The sequence below is a fragment of the Malurus melanocephalus genome, unplaced genomic scaffold, assembly GCF_030028575.1.
Source record: "Malurus melanocephalus ecotype Western Australia unplaced genomic scaffold, MMel_1.1 scaffold_483, whole genome shotgun sequence".
Lineage (NCBI taxonomy): Eukaryota > Metazoa > Chordata > Aves > Passeriformes > Maluridae > Malurus > Malurus melanocephalus.
The window spans coordinates 205,420-220,905 of NW_026623715.1; positions in this window are offsets into that span (position 1 = coordinate 205,420).

The following is a 15,486-nucleotide window of genomic DNA, read 5'->3' on the forward strand; positions in this document are numbered from 1 at the left end:
GTAAACGTTCAGGTATCTGCTCTGTCTGGGCCATGGCCCACTGCTAGGATAGTGAGTGGATCTTACCTGTCTCCTGGATAAATCTTTTCATTACCGTTAGACACTTAAGTGTGTGATATATGGTTAAATTAGGTCTAGTTTAAACAAGCCAGATTTAAAASCATCACTTGCATGCTTGCATACAGTGGCCTGTGCTTTTCTTTATGCCCAGAATGAGCCTATGCAAAATTTTACCAGCGTGAACAGGCAAGTTGCAAATTGGGCCTGGCAAGAGCATGCACGAGGCGTCTGCACACTGAGATACCACAGATGTGTAGCATCAGAATTTTGGAAGCTCTATGAGCAGCAAGCTGAAGGCCAGGGAGCTGTCACAGCAGCAAACCTTCTATTCTTAGCCTTGCCTTTGTCATTCTCTCTGTTCCTACACCCAAGGGGAGCTGCAGACCCACTGCACTGGTGTTGTCCCAACCCTATCCCTCTATGGGTCAGTGGACCTGAGTATGAATAATTTTTAACATTCAAAGAGAAGGATGGACCTGAGTGAAATTTTTGCAAATAATTTTTAAACACTTATTAGAACAACAAACAGAGCCAAAAGTCAGGAGACTCTTGCAACAGTAGCCATTTTACAAGTTTTCTATAGAGTTCAGTTAGCAGTTCTGAAAACATTCCACATTTTACCTAGCGCTGAGCTATCTGTTATATGTACATTATCAGGGCATTCAGCTGGCGTGGCTTCCCAGCACTTGTTCAGGRAACTCTCCCAGAGCACTCCACCAGCTAATATAAGGTGAAAATGTAGAGGAGGATATTATATTTTCCAAATTAGGCTTAAAATTCGCAGTTAGAAATGTGCATCTCTTCCATGTAAGAATCTGTTCTGTTAAGCTTAGCAAAGCTAAAGAATAAAGAATGTGATTGCTGAATGTAGATGCATTATTACGGTAAAAACAGAAAGGAGAGAAGAGAACACTTTAAGCCAAAGGTTAGTGTTGGCCCAGAAACTAATGAGAATGTGGAAATCACAAGGAATTTAACTCCTGAAGCAGTTATTTCCCAATCATAGTATCAGACAAAGAGCTAAGAAAGCAGCAGAGAAAAACAGGGGCTGGCTTATGGAATCAGAAGCAGAGCTTCTGCACCATGGTGCTGTATGTTGTCTAATATAGTAGGGTCTGGTTATAAATGAGAGTATTCAGGAGAACAGTTTGCAAAGGGCTGCATTAATGGCCACATTCTGGAACATCTTTCCAGAGGGAATGGGCAGGAACAAAACCAAGAAATCTTAAGTTCTRTCTTGGCAGGGTTAGGGAATATATTTCTCTGATGGGGTCCTTGTGGTAGTGAGGGCCTGGATTCAAAGGACCAACAATATTTCAAATTACCTCCTTTTCCAAATCTCTTTAGAAAGAAATTCCATTTGACTTGCCATAGGCTTAATCTTATTCCAGTCTTCCCTGCCAATCCATGTGGGGCTTCACTTACACTAGTGAACTGAGAAAGCCTGTTCTCTAGCCAGGTAAAGCACTGTTGTTGGTTAAYACTATGCCAGGAATCATATTTATAATTAGACAGCAGAGACAACTCTGGGACTGTGCTCAAACCCAGGCCTTTGCTCTTACTTTGCTGGTATAGCTCTAGTATTTTAGTACCTTTGCTCATTACTGCCATAGTGTAGGATGTAGGAATTGTGTATGTGAAAAAGAAAGTGCTGTGATGAAAACTCTTTGTACACCTTTAAATAAGACGTCAGAGTGCAATTCTTCTTAGTGATAACTAAGCCTGTATGTATTCTACAGGAGTGGTTCAACAGCAGCTAAAAAATGCTGAATAACAAAAGATGTATTAAGTATAGCTCCTGGAACACCCACAGCCAGGCACTGTGCTCTTCTAGCAGAGAACAGGGTGTTCTAAGTAATGAAAGGAGCAATTTCTATCTCGTATCAACCTTTTTTTTTTTTAATCACTACTACATAATTCTGCAGAAAAAAAAGCAGACCCAATAGCCAAGGGAAAAATCACCAAAGCCAGCTAGTGAAGTGCTAATTGCTGAACCATAGCAATCCATCTGGTGCAGCCCTTTTCTCTTCCCTCTGTCCACGCTCACATCAGCCTTCCCATTCTCCTTCAACTCCCTTATGTAAACAGGTTTCAGTGGTGCTCACAGGTGCTATTTCCAGCAAGATTCTTCCAGATTTTCAATAGCTCCACAGTGTCAATGTCTGCTACCTTCCTATTACCAAGCATTGCTTCTTTCAGTCCCACAGCCTAAACCAGTGATGAAAAAAGAATTTTGTGCACCTTYTTGCTTAGGCTTAGTTTTGTGTCCCCCTGTGTTGCCTTCAGTGTGGTTAGTAAAATTCTAAAAATAGGATTTGTGCATATTTCTGTGCAGGCTGTGCCCACACTCCAGGGTTTTATCAGCCTTCTAGTCCATAGTGGTCAATATTAGAGCATCTTTTCCTATTGTTTCTGCCCTAAAACACACCAAAAAATGAGGATGTCATCTTTGTAAAAAAATGAAATTTAGTGCTATATGTACAGAGCCTTTTTAATGAAAGTCATCACTAAATTGCAGCATTTGAACATCTTCTGCATAGAGGAGGGTTTCCAGCATCATAACTCTTACTTGGTTTTTATACGCAGTTGTTGAATAAGAAGAAAATGTTGTGCCTTGCTGCTTTTCACAGGTTCACTCACTGTCTTTGAGAAGTGTGTTTTATTATACTTACAGTTCTCTCAGCTGTTAGATATTAGACCAACTCTAATATGAAAAATAAAGATAAAACATGCTGTTTTGATAYTTTAGCCAGTGAACTTGGAGCACTTACCTGACTCACAGCTGYAAACATATCAGTTGTCAAATATGTATTTGAATCAGAAACCACATAGTTTGGGTTAAAAGGCCACAGGAATTATGTTCCATGTGTAAGACATGTTTGAATAATAAGGAAGTTTATGCTAAGAACTCTMTTTTATAGAACCACTTGGCTAGTATTTTTCATATACAGTAGGTTCAGGAATAGATTGACTTTTATATACAATGTGAATTAGAAAATACTAGGCTATTTGAGTGATTTTGTTGTGTTACGCTTGAAGCTTGAATTGAKTGCAAGCTTAGGAACCTAACATATTTATTTTATTGCTTCAAAACTGCATCTAAATATCAAGATCTTTTTTGATGTTAACAGGATTTCACACTTTTTTTTTAAAATGTGTAAATTATTTTCTTGGAATTAGTATGTTAGAAAAAGCATTTTTCCAAGCGGCAGTAGTGGGGGAAAACTTAGGAAATACATTTTTACATTGACAGAGAAGTGAAATCTTCAATAACTGACTATCAATAAGCTATCACTTTTACTTTCTTTTGGTTACTAAGCCTTGAGTATACAGTATTCAATGAAGAAAAAGTCAGAAACCATCTGTGGAAAAGCACATGAGATTTTATATGTTCAAGTTTCCAAGTTTTGTTCTCATATCCATTTTTTTTGTGCAAGTACAGTTCAGATGTACAAAAATATGACTACAATTTTAACAGGCTGTACAACTCAAATTGGAGTTTTATTTGTGAGCTGTTTATTATCTGTGTCCTGCAARTTATTAGATAATGGCTGTAATATAACTCTAGTTTCTGGACTAGACTCTGTAACCATCAAACTTCAATAATTTATGTAAAACAGAAAGAAGCTTTCTCATCAATTTTAATTAACCAGGCCATTAAAAGAAGAAAGATGTGGACATGTGAACTGACAAACAGACTTTTGCCAAGTGTTGTTTCTTCCCTTTAGTTTGAAGCTTAGCAAGTATTGCATACTGATATGCAATATATATACAATATAAGAACCATAAAGACCACTTAAGACTAGTGTGCACAAATAATATGAAAAATGGCTCGTTAGACTCTTGGAGAAACCAGCTGAAAAACATTACCTTAGCTGTAACACTCAAAATTTTGAAATTCGTATATTTTCCCATTAAAACTATTCCTGAAAAATAGTGTGTATGTTTTTAATTCAGTGACAGGCACCCAAACAGAACTGAATCAAGTGGGAACTTGTTCTCAGAAGTGATTCTTCCAAGCCAAGTARATACCATCAGTTCCTATGTACTCATCGGAAACTAAAATTAACCAGCACCATTCTTAGATGAGCCTTTTGCTTTCTGAGCAGAAAAACCCAAAGGTGTGGTGAGTAAAGTTAGGGGAAAATTTGCTTTGACTTAGTCCTGTTGAAGCTTCTGAAATATTCAGATTYTCAGTGTTCATGGAAAGACTGTGCAAAACAGCAAAGATAAATCAAATCTCCTTAACCATATGGTCTTTTTCCCTTCACATAACATATTTTATCTGTGTTAGAATATATTGATGGGTTTCATCCAGCCCGATGTTAATGAGACTTTGCAAGGCAAAGGAATAAGAACTTCTGCTATAGTATTTTAATTGTTGGTTACTGTGGTAGAGCAGACTTTTTGTTTCCAGAAAGGATCAGACAAAATATACAGCCTTCTTAGAAAGAAAAAAAAAGGCACCCATGAACAACTGACACTTAGTAAAGATTAAAAACAAGATTTTAAGGAACTGCTTGGGAAATACTGTCAGGATGAGTGAAAAGGAGCATGTTTTAATATGCAAAATGTAAATGCAAACAATGTATATTGAATATGCATTGAAACTGATACTTTTTCACTGGCTTTGAAAAGTTAATAGGGTTTTATGGAAGAAAAGCATCCAAGTATGAATTTATTATAACTACTGCTTAAATGTTCATTTGCACTAAAGAAACCCATGCTGTTTGAAAGGATATGGGAAAACACATCATGTTAAACTTGTGATTTAYTTTGGTGTCAACAAGGATGTGTTGTAAAGCTCTCAAGCTCACTGTCCATTTTTGAGCAACCCAAATTTGCATTCGCACTATTAGCTTTCTGCACCTTAAGCCCATCCACATGCCTGAAAAAAACACGTTTTCTAGTATTTACATGGAAACTTGTTCCCATTGACATGCTCATGTTAAATTCAGACAGAGGACAGTCTCTGCCACTGAGTGGAAAATGAGTTTTTGCAAACTGACAGATTCCTTTGTACAGTTACTCCTAAAGGGTTTGAAATCAATGTTCAACAGTATGAAGCCCTTGGTTTTATACCATGTTTCACACATACATTATGTTATGCTAAATCTCACCTTTTTTTTTTTAAGGAAAACCTCAGTTCTTTAATGTTAGGATCAATTTAGAGTAGCTAGATGAAGGAGGAATATTGTGATGTGATGGAAAGATAGAAAAAATGGGCAGAGAGTAGAAGAGTTGGCAAGTGAGTTTGATTATGTGGAAAAGTTACATAGAAACATAGGGGGAAGACTTTTTTTCTAGGTGTTTTGTTTTCTCCTGTCAATCACTTTCATAAGCATAAGATGATAAAGCAAGACTCATGAACGGGATTTTAGTTCCAGATACTTATGCCAACTCAAGTYGTGAGTTCCAGTGCAGTTTTTCAACATAGCAACAGCTCTATTTTTTAAATTTTGCATAAGCTAAATCTTTTTCTGGGTAGATATAAAAAAAAAAAAAAGTCTTATGAGACAGCTTGAGAGCAGATGAAGCTGTCCACGGAGTGCTTGTAGTTTGGCTGCAGACAGCGGAGAAGGTACAGCTCTGCTGCAGGAGAGCCACTAATAGTGTGCAGTGTTGTGCATTAGAAGCTGACACCTGCTACAAATTGAAAATCTTTTGGCCATCRAAAATAGCATGATTTTGCACACTTGGATTTTGGTAAGGTTGTCCACATGCAAGTTTTGCTGGATCAGTCCAGGTGGTTCTCCATCTTACAGGACCAAGTTTGAGCAGGAGTAGAGCTTAGCGAGTGTGTACGACACCATTATTATTGTAAATAATAATATAAAATCATCTGCCATGGGAAAAGACTTTTTGTAGGTTGTACAGTAGGAATGAGCTTTCGGAGCTGCTGTGACAACATGAGAGCTACTGTTAATTGTTGTTATGCCACCTCCAAAAATGCAGAATAAGAGGCCTGCTTAGCATTTTGTTGTGTTCAGTCTATGTGCATGGGTGGCAAGGGTAGGTGTTGGCRCAGAGTCGCTAATTTTGGTCCTTCCATTAAGCATGAGCAACTAGGCTTGGCACAGAGACAAACTTCACAGTTCCAGAGATGGGAAACCTCTAATTCTACACAGTAGTTCTCTGGCATTTGTTAAATGCATATAGTGATAGATCACTCAGCCACTCAAACTGTCCTTTCCTTATCCCAGATCATCCTTCTGTGACACTGTGAAGGAAGCCCTGAGGAGTCTATTCCTYAGCAGTTTTCCAAAAATCTGCTTCCTCTTACTGCAGCGACAATTACCTGTCATTTTTATCTGACCCTGCTGGTACTTCCACTGCCACTGAAGTAGCTCTGAGCTAAATTACTGCCTTGTGACACTGCAGCTTCCAGCCTCAGGCAGCCAGTGATTTGTACTCTAGTTTTGCCTTCTTTCTCGTTAGGAACAGGGAAATAATACAGTAGAATACGGCAAAGTGTGTTCTACTTTCACACTTCTTGGTTCAAGCAAAACAATGAGCTAGAATAAATTAGATGGAACATAATGTATTTCATCAGCCAAAACAATTTTTGATTCAGACGATCATGTACTAAGTACAGAAGATCACTGAACAGCTGTCTGTGATGCGCATGTTTACAAGAGCACACAATGGTGCTTCTGTTATACAGAAGCTTTTGATGGATACAAACAAGACTAGCAAAGCCTCCCACTGCTTACCCCGCTTCCCCTYGCCTTCCTCAAGAGAGGGACAACTATTTTCAGGGAGATGTTTCCTCCCAGCATGGGGTGGAGCAATTATGAAACAGTCCCAACTCAAGATAAGTTGTGTTCATGTAGGTAATCAAACTCATTCCTTCGCTTTTGGCTATGCCAGTTTAAAGTACAGAGCCCTGCCACAAGTACTAGGTGCAAACAGACCTTAACCACCATAATACTCTCCTGAGGAAGAGWCTTTCCAGGATCTAAAGGGGACAGTATGATTACTGTTTCTATGATACTTTACTTCTAATTTTTGCATTGTAAACAGCAGTGTTATAAAAATTCCCCAGAGAAGACTCTTCCACTACACAAAAGGGATGATACTGAATTCTGGACATTCTGTGGGAAAAGACAAAATATCGTGTTCCAGGTAGATCATCCTTCATCTGTGATAGAAAACCCACAAAACTGGGTTTAAAATACAGCCTGAGTCTGCAGCATRCTAGTTAAATTAGAAGTGTTTTCCTAGCAAGACCCAAAGCCTGCCATGATTTTTTGCTGGGACTTTTATCTTGGGGTCCCTTCTAAGAAAGGTGACTGTAACCATGGGTTGCAGTTTCAGCAAAATGTACATCAGCAATTGGATGCTGGCAAGAGGTATGTGGATGTGAGGCTGTCCAAGGTGGCTTATGTAAGCTCAGTGGGGATGACCTTGTATGAAAGTATTGGTTGCCATGCACATTTTGAAATGAAAATAATATATCATAACATGATAGAAGGGCTGCAACATCATGAGATTTTAAGGCTTTTTCTCCTTAGATGAAGAGCAAGRCTGTAGTGTTCCTGCTTGGTTTTGTTTTGATTTGATTTATTTCACCTCCACCACTGCCATTCTCCTTTCTATCGTGCATAAAAATTTAAAAAGGAAAGCATTATCCTATAGTTTACCATCKGAAAAACAGAGGTCAGCTCTGTCTGAAAATTTTGATCACTCTGTGGTGGTCAATATTAAGAGAATCATAGAATATGCTGAGTTGGAAGGGACCCATGAGGATCATTGAGTCCAACTCCAAGAGTCACACCATGTGCCTGAGAGTGYTGTGCAAATGCTCCTTGAGCTCTGTCAGGCTTGGTGCTGTGACCACTTCCCTGGGKAGYCTGTGCCAGTGCCCAACCACTCTCTGGGTGAAGAACCTTTTTCTGATACCCAACCTAAACCTCCCCTGACTCAGCTTCATGCCATTTCCTCAAGTCATGTCACTGGTCATGAGAGTGAAGTTTTTTCTCTGTTTAATTTCTCTGTTTAATTAATAAATAGAACTCAACATCCATGACATCYGCCCTCCATTAAGCACTGTTAAACAGCCTCACTCTCATTCTCCATAGTGTTCAAAATCTCTTTGCCAGGAGATTGAACTCCCTTCCTACAATCCATTTGGAGTCACAGCAATGTGAGCAAAAGAAGTTTACATTATAATGGTGCTTTCTGGTAAGGAATAAGAGCTAGTTCCCATTGAAACACAGACTGAAAGAGTCTTGAGGACTCTTAGTGAGACACCATTCACAGGCAAGGCAGTCCCTTCTGCTCGGGCAAGAAACACATTTTAAAATACTTAAGGTCGGGAAAATAGAAAGGTGCCATTTATTTTTCTGATAGAATCTGTTTTCTGCACAAAGCTGTAAAATTTTGGCACTGAAACCAAGCCCATAAATGAACGTTCATTCTTTCCTTGCAGTCTTTAATTTCCTTGTGAATTCTTTACAAGCATTCAAATTAATGTATTTATGGTCCATTTCATTCCAATTCATTTAAGTAGTAGTATCTGCCCTTGAATCTCATGTGAATTTCATTGTTACTRTAATATTTTTCTGCATTACTTTGAACAGCTTTAAAAGTATAATGTGTTTGAATGCTCTAGTTAGAGAAAAATTACACCTTCAAAATGCTGTCTTGCAAGTTGGAACTGTCTGCTTTGGAAATTGTGTGCCTTTTATAACTCCCAAAGGCATCACAGGGTGCTTCCGTCTGTATGTCTGTCTTCTACTTTCTGTGTTACAGTGTGTATTTGTTCTTCCTCACKAGCTTGATACTCTTCAGTCTGAAGGTCTAAGTCTGCAAACACATGAATATTGTACCTCAGCTGAGCAGTCCCACAGAGCAGAGAGGGCTAACTCGTGTGAGTATAGTTGCTCACAAAATGTATTTGCAGGAAAAGACTTTCCTTTAGTAACTKACTAGTTGTGAGGACATATGGTTAATAACAGCACCAAGACACCAGTAAATGGGGTCTGTGTTTATTGAAGATGAGGACACATTTATCTTCAAGTTATTTGACATTAATCTAAATTATTGCTTTTATGATTATGTATATTATTTCTTATGAAAACACATTAGTCCTGTGAAAGGGTAGTTGCAAAAAAAAATGTGTTGAGTCTTGCTGCTTTATTGTTTATTTGCATTTAGTATACATTTTGGTTGTTGAAGTGAAGCTAGCTTCTTAGAGAGGCAGAAGGATAGATCAGTCCAAAAAAATCCTAAATAAGCTTCATACTGTACATTGAGTTTTTGCAACTAGAGTAGTATATGTGTTCAGATTTAATACTTTTTATTCTTTAGAGTATTTTTGTTTGTTTTAATATGTAAAGGAATAACAAGATCATTTTGAAATGCTATTGTAGAGTTAATTTTACACATAGCGGGGGAATGTTGTCTGTAAAACTAAAATTAAAAAACATTACATAGGCTGCCTTTGGCTTTAGTTTGTTTGTAGAAGGCCCAGCAGGTATCTGTTGATTCCAGATGCTTAAGCCAGGGGCCAAGTTTGTGCAGCATCTTGTAACTGAAGAAAGTTTTCTGCAGTGATAAAGTTGCCCATCTGGGCTTGAAGTAAGGTTGCTGCCTGAACAAAAGCATAAAAGCAGCAAATTTAGGTGGTGGTTTGTTTGGGGGGCTTTTTTGTGCATGGACAATTGCATGAAATGGGATTGAAGATTCAAAGTATTTTAAATCATTTAGCATGATTTACTCTTGTTGTAATTCCACTGACTACAATTAAATTAAACTGAGAATTTGGCCTTGTAAGTCTAAAAATCCCAGTGYCAGGCAGCTCAGGTCTATATAAAAATACTTTAAGCTTAGTAAATCAGCGAGAATACTATATAAATTGTAATGTGTGATAAAAATCTTAACTCTAGTTACTGTTTCTCTAAAAACTTCTATTCATTGCTTTTTTTTATACAAAAGGTCAGAATTGCACTTCTTAGTGGCATTGGGATATGCAGAGAAAAGCACRGTGCTGGTACAGAAATGTATCAGAGATAAGATTCAGCTCTTACTGCTCCATGTGTGCCTACCTTTCGTGTTACAAATCCCACTGAAATTAACAGAAGTCTTATAAAGTTAAGCCTGTTTGTAACTCTCACCGGATACTGGTTTCAGAATCTGCAAGATAAGTTATGTTCTCAAAAGGCATTATTAAAATAAACTTGTGGTTTCAGGTTTACARAATCCTATGAACAGTGACGACAGCTTCTGAGACACATCCAGAGTAACTTTATTATTTGATATTACACCAGGCCAACATGCATTAGCAAATCAAAATCTCTCTTCATTTCTCAGTATAATTTTACAAAAAGAAAGAAAAAAAAAACCACAAAAAAAGGAAAAAAAACCCATGAAAAATATTCAGAAAACTAAAAAAGCCTCTAATGCTGTTTGGCTTATTTTTTTCTCTTTTTTTCACCTTTTTTTATCATAAAATGTCATTTGCTCTGGAGTTGTCTAGAATTTGATAGTTCAAGTAAAGAATGCAAAGCAGTCTGGAATACGTTTGTTCATTCACCTTAGGGCATATACTCAGCTGGTGAAAATCAGCATAGTCCTGTTGACTTACAGCATTGTGTCAGTCTATACCAGTGCAACAGTTGGCATGTCAGGTTTCAGCTTTTCAAGTCACTTTACGTACATACACAGAAGGATTCTGTTTTGCAAGATGGAAAGTTACCTACAGTGCAAACTGTACTACCTAGACTACCATTGATACCTATTCACAGGACATGATTTCACTGTATCATTTCATACTTGAAATTCATGATGTTCTTCTAATCAGGGTACAAACATGAAAAGGTGCGTGTGTTACTGTTTCTTTTAAAGGTGCATCATTTTGGTTTTTATTCTGTGTGCTTAATAGTTACTAGTCAGTGTTCTTTACATTCTTTGCATTCAGCATTGAAATCACCTATGTGTGAAATAYAGGATCACCTGCAGAGGTACAGAAAAATGTAACAGCGATTTCTTGAATTGTTATTCGAATATACTGGTTTACCTTTTAGTCATCAATATGACATCAAGGGGCTACATCATGTGAACTGTGGTATATAAAAGTCTTGCACCATTGCTGTACAGGAAATCTTGCAGACTCTCTCTTGCACAGCTGCTGATTACCATATACACATTGGGAAAAAGTATGTTTCTGCTGTACAGAATGGCTGGGAAGTAACACAGACACTTTGGAAACTCTAGAGCTCCCTTTGCAAGCTTTCTMACAAAGCCCTTTGATCTAACTGCATGCCTGCTCTGTGTCCTAAATTCCACCCTATGGGGCTTTCTGCCTTAAGAACACCCTCAGCTGGGGCTACTTTAGGTTGACTGCATTGAAGTTCATTGGAGCATGCACCTTACCATATTAACATATTCTTTAGCTTTTACAAGTTTGTAAAGATGGTTGACTGCAAAACTAATGTGTCAATACAGCAGAATTAAATTAAGGCACACAGAAAGTTATCAATAATGTATTATATCAGAATTACAGTCCTTTGGAACTGAATGTTTTGCTGCTGGCAGTGCAAGAAAAGCAAAGTTGTGTATTTATTGTTGAGTGCTGAGGGTTCAGTATGCAAATCAATATAATAAAAATTTTCACAGTGTCTAGTTCTCTTTAGTTCCCAAATTATTGAAAAGTAAAAAGGCAAAAAATTAGTTTTGTATTTAAAACTGCTTCACCCTTCTAGCTATATTTTTCTTTTATCTAAAAATGTAAAATGAATACAAATGCAGTAAGTATTGTATATTAAATACAGAAAATTAGCAACATTGGTTTCTAGTTTTTATGTTTGCAAGTGCTTTTCCCGACGTCCCTTGTGTTCTAGAAAATCAACCAACACACACAACCAGACACAGAAACATAAGCACATGCACACCTGTTCCAGCACCTTACTATATACAAGTTTTATACCCTTATGTCTCCAAATTACTCATTCCAGTATTTTGCTTTCCTAGGATGAATTCCGTTAAAAAATTAAAATCTGAGAGTTTATTTTTTCTTTCAAAGGCAATGCTGCAATGCTGCAATATTGTTCTATGATTTGGCACTGGTCTGTTTTTACTGAAATCTTTGTTTTGGTCTAGGCAAACTGCTTTAATTCAGCTATAATGACTCTCAGTCGTCCATGAAGTACACTATTTTTCCCAAATGTTACTTGATCCAACTGTTGTGCTAAACATGGATGGTATTTTTGTATTCCTAAAGATTCTGCTGTTTTCATCTTTTAAGGAGCTGAGCACACTTTATTGATTGACTGTTTTTTCTTGATTGGCTATGACTAGTAACATTTCTGGGTATRTAGAAACAAGTAAAAGTGTGTTTTGATCAAACACAAAATGACACATCATACTCTAAAACCAGCTGCATTTTTTCTGGTTTTACTTCAGCCAAACAATCCTCATAAAACACCTCAAATACAGCTTCAGCTTATTGTAAAGTTCATTAAGCTCTCTTTAGAGAAGGATACAAGTAGCTTCTATTAATGCAGCCTTCAGTGAGCCGCAGATGCAGGAATCTAAAAACTGTCAGCTGAAGCTTTTGGATGAAAGCTGACAGAGRGACAGAAATGACTGCAAAGCTAACCAGACCCTAAAGCCTCAAAAGATTTCATAACTCAGAAACAAAACTTTGTGCTGCCCTTAAAAACTTGAAGGAACTATGAAAGCCTTCCACAAGCATTATTACTGCAGGTGCAACACGGACTTAAATAAAAAGCTACCTTTACATTATGTGACATTCCAAATCAGTCTTTAAGCACATTATAAGATTATGAGCAGCAGTCCAGCCAGGGGCAGACACAAAGTGAACTGTGGTGAGACCAGAGTTACAAACACTCATATTAGCCATGGCTAAATGCATTGTGAAAAAGGGAAGAATCATGGAAATACATAACATTACATAAGAGCTACCATAAAGATCTGGATACTGTCTGGTGTTTTATCTCTGATAGTGCTCAAAGCAAGATACCACAGAGGAAAATCCAACAGTCTGTTGACAATTATGGAACGAGTTCTTCACATGGGAATTTTCTTCCTAGCCCTCATCTGTGAGAAGGTGAGTTCGTAAGACCCAAATAAGGAAAAGAAAATCATTTTTAAAAAGTCTGGTAAGCAAAATACTAAGGACCTTGTAGGAAAAAGCACAAATGTTACTCTTCCCATTACCCACATAAAAGTTCTTACACTTTTTGCCTCAAAATTATCTAATGATACTAGGTGTCATATGTCTGTTAGCACCATAGAAACAAATGTTAATTTAAAAATAATTTAAAATTGTCTCTGTCTATCATTTGCCTGTCATTTACTGAAAAACTGAAAGCAAGATTTACAGTATCTGTATGAATTCTTATTTTGAACCCATCAGTTGTGTTGCTCCCCCACCTCCCACGCCTTTGATAAACAAGGTCATCTTTTAGTCTCCTGGCACACAGAAGTCCTTTCCCTAAGTATATTCATCCATTTTTAGAAATCTGATTTGTCTGGCTGGACTTTTCAAGCCTTTGCAGYCCAAGGAAGAAAATATAATCGGGATCTAATTAAAATACTGTGGAATGCTTAGCAGAGGACTCCCTCCTCCCCAACGCCTGCATGGGAAGAGACCCTGCACCCCTGCCTTCCTGCCATACAAGTCTTCCTATTTCCATGCACCACGCTCAAATCCTCACAGCACAAAGTCTAAGCTCAAATTTGGTCAAAACATTTCTGAAGAGTAGTTCTGTCCTGGCTGACTCARTGCAGTTTAGGCATTACCTACGCTGCAGCAGCTGAGCTGAAGCCCACAGAGCTCTGCAGCCCAAGCACTGTGCCAGCACAGGGACACACAGACACACAGGTCTGTGCTCCAGACCTGGGGCCACCCTTGAGACTCGCAGGACTGCAGCAGCACTGGGGACAGCCTACACTTGTGCAGTGCCACGGGGTAGCCACCTGAAACTGCATTGCTTGGGGCTAATCCAGATCTTAACATGGATTTGTCCTTTGCAGTAAGGACTTCACCGTGCTTCATAAAAGCGATATCATAACAGACTAAGTAATGCTCCTAACTTCATTTTGTATGTATTTTAATGCAGTTTATTTCTTTCGTTTTCCATGCATTTTTCCAGCATCGCAGGCAGCTCAGGGAGAGCTTCTGCCTGGCGTGTTTCCAAAGTAGCCATCCTTGTTTTAGAATGTACCAGTTGTTTTCTGAGGAATAAAAGTTATCCTTTCCTTTATGCACTGTCTTGCAATTTTGAGCACTAAATTTAATTTGCAACTGAACAAATTTTACTTGCAAATCCAGTATTGTCAGTTTCTTAGTTTCCTTCTAGTTCCTCACAGGCTGCTCTTGGTTTTGCTAAGCAATTTGGTATCACAGATTCCCGTGGGCTCACCAATTTTTCCAGCTCTTCCCGAATATGAAGACAGCAAAGCTATTTCAGTAACAAAACTCATTTGTGCTCAGTATGATTAACATATTAACATGTGATTACTTTTCTCCATTTTTACAAAGCTGTGACTAACATGCAGTAATTTTTAATGGTAATGCTTTAAGAAGAAGACATTTGAAWTTCTCATTTGATAACTCCCGGGCTTGTCTTAGCATTTCCATTAACCTAATTAATATTGACCCTGCCAATATTACAATGCTTTATTTTGCAGTGCAGATGGCTAACGAGGGATGAGTACACGGGTTTGTTTTTTTTCCTCTTTTTCTTATCTCGCCCCCCTCCCGCCAAAATAGGGCCCAGTTTCTTTGATTTCTATGTCAGGACAGGCTTCTATTTCATAATACCTTAGTCTGTGCATCTACCGAAGGCGAAAGGAAAAGGGAACACTGCGGTTCCCTCTGTAACTGACCACTAGATGGATCGAGAGGAGGCAAACCTGTCAGCACGCAATCCTGCCCTCTCCTGGGAGGCAGATTCCAGACGGGTGCACCAGGATACAGATGCAYGTTCACATTTCACCAGAGCTGCCCTCAGAGCCCACCCCGCTCCCTCTAACAAAGTGTCCCGCCGGCGGCTCCTCAGGAGAAGGGAGACATGGAGCTCCTGGAGCGGGTCCAGCCAAGGGCTACAGTGATGGTGAAGGTGCAGGAGCATCTCTCTTAGGGGAAAAGGCTGAGGGGGCCGGACCTGCTCAGCCTCAAGAAGAGAYTGAGAGGAAGCATCATTAATGTGTACAGATATCTGAACCAGGGGGACTAAGAGGATGGACCAAGCTCTTCTCASYGATGCAAGCAATAGRACACGAGGCAGAAACTGAGGCACAGGAARTCCCATCCGAGTATGAGRAAGAACTTTAYTGCGCTGATTGTCCAGAGAGGGTGTGGAGTCTCCATCASTGGAGATACTCAAGAACCGTCTGGACACACAATCAACTGTCATGTGCTCTAAGAAGAACTTGCTTAATTAGGGAGGTTGGACC